General features: G+C 32.8%; 1 non-coding gene across 1 annotated transcript; it reads right to left on the reverse strand.

Moving 5' to 3' along the window:
- Positions 1-755: 755 nt before the first annotated feature.
- LOC111816917 lies at positions 756-862 on the reverse strand. Its single transcript, XR_002821225.1, has one exon. It is a non-coding gene; the product is annotated as a U6 spliceosomal RNA (small nuclear RNA).
- Between the last annotated feature and the right edge of the window lie 446 nt (positions 863-1,308).

Consider the following 1,308-nt stretch of genomic DNA (forward strand, 5'->3'; position numbering starts at 1 on the left):
ATTGATTGCACCAGAATAGAAATCAGCAGTATAATAAATGATGATGGCTTCCCTGCACTGGAGGGGGCAGGGATCTTTCGGCCTTCTATCAAGATTTTCAAAGTCAGTAGGAACAGAAGACAAAAAGGAAAGCCTTTCATAAAAAGAGACATGGCATCTTTTTCACTGACATCAACAACGACCCACTTTACATCAACATTGTGCAAAAGTGCTTTCAAACTGAAGCAAACTATAAGTACAATTAGACTTCCTATTTAATCCTAACTATTCTATCTAAAACCTTAAAACATATCCACATGTATTATCATTGTCTGCAGTGATTCATTATCTATATCTCAATCCTAATTTTTTTAAATAATTTTATTGAGAAAAGCAATGAGACAGTTTCAAAACCAATTAGTAAGACAGTTTCAATAATTAATATATTGCATATTGTTGTCTTTTTAGTGGTTATTTATAGTACAAGATGCAGACATGATATCCTGTCCACAAACACTAGTAGTACAAATCTTTCTATTCATTGAATTAGGAGAAAGTAGCTGTATATCTAGCCTAACTGTTTTGAACATATGGATACAAACTGGTCGTTCATTTATATCCCCCTTTTTTTGTTTAGTTTTGTCAGAGATGGGTATTCCATTGTCATTTAAATATTGTAGGTACGTGAACTCAGCAAAATATTCCAATATAGTCCAGTAGTTCATAATAGTAGTGGGTTATCAGTAGGACTGGCAATGTCAGGAGTTGTTGACTTGAGCCTTTTGGAACACTTCACAAATTTGTGTGTCATCCTTGTGCAGGGGCCATGCTAATCTTCTCTGTATCATTCTAATTTTAGTATATGTGCTGCCAAAGTGAGCACTCAATCCTAAATTATGTGCTCTGTATTTTTATTAATTGGGTATCAAGCATCTCCTGTGTGCTCACATTGAAAAACAAAGACAAAGCACAATATCTGATCTCAAAGGTTTTATAATTTGTTTGGGGAGGGCAAATAAATGTTTATGAAATAATTTATAAATGATAAGAAATATATATGGAACTGTACTAATTTACAAATAATAAAGTTGTGAGGAGAGGCAATTAAAGAATAGAATTCCTAGCATTTCATAAAATCTTAATTAGTAACAGAGAAAAAAATAAGTGAATTTTCAAATAGCTAGTGTTTCTTCAAAATAAAGGAAAGGATTCCCTGAAGGAGATAAAACAGGTTTAAAGGTTGTTATATATGTGAAGCTAAATTTAAAGCTACCTGGAAGCAGCTAATAATCTTGTCAAACTTTATGTCCTATGTCTGTAGGGCCACTC

The sequence above is a fragment of the Octodon degus genome, unplaced genomic scaffold, assembly GCF_000260255.1.
Source record: "Octodon degus isolate 3935 unplaced genomic scaffold, OctDeg1.0 scaffold00003, whole genome shotgun sequence".
In the NCBI taxonomy this organism is placed as follows: domain Eukaryota; kingdom Metazoa; phylum Chordata; class Mammalia; order Rodentia; family Octodontidae; genus Octodon; species Octodon degus.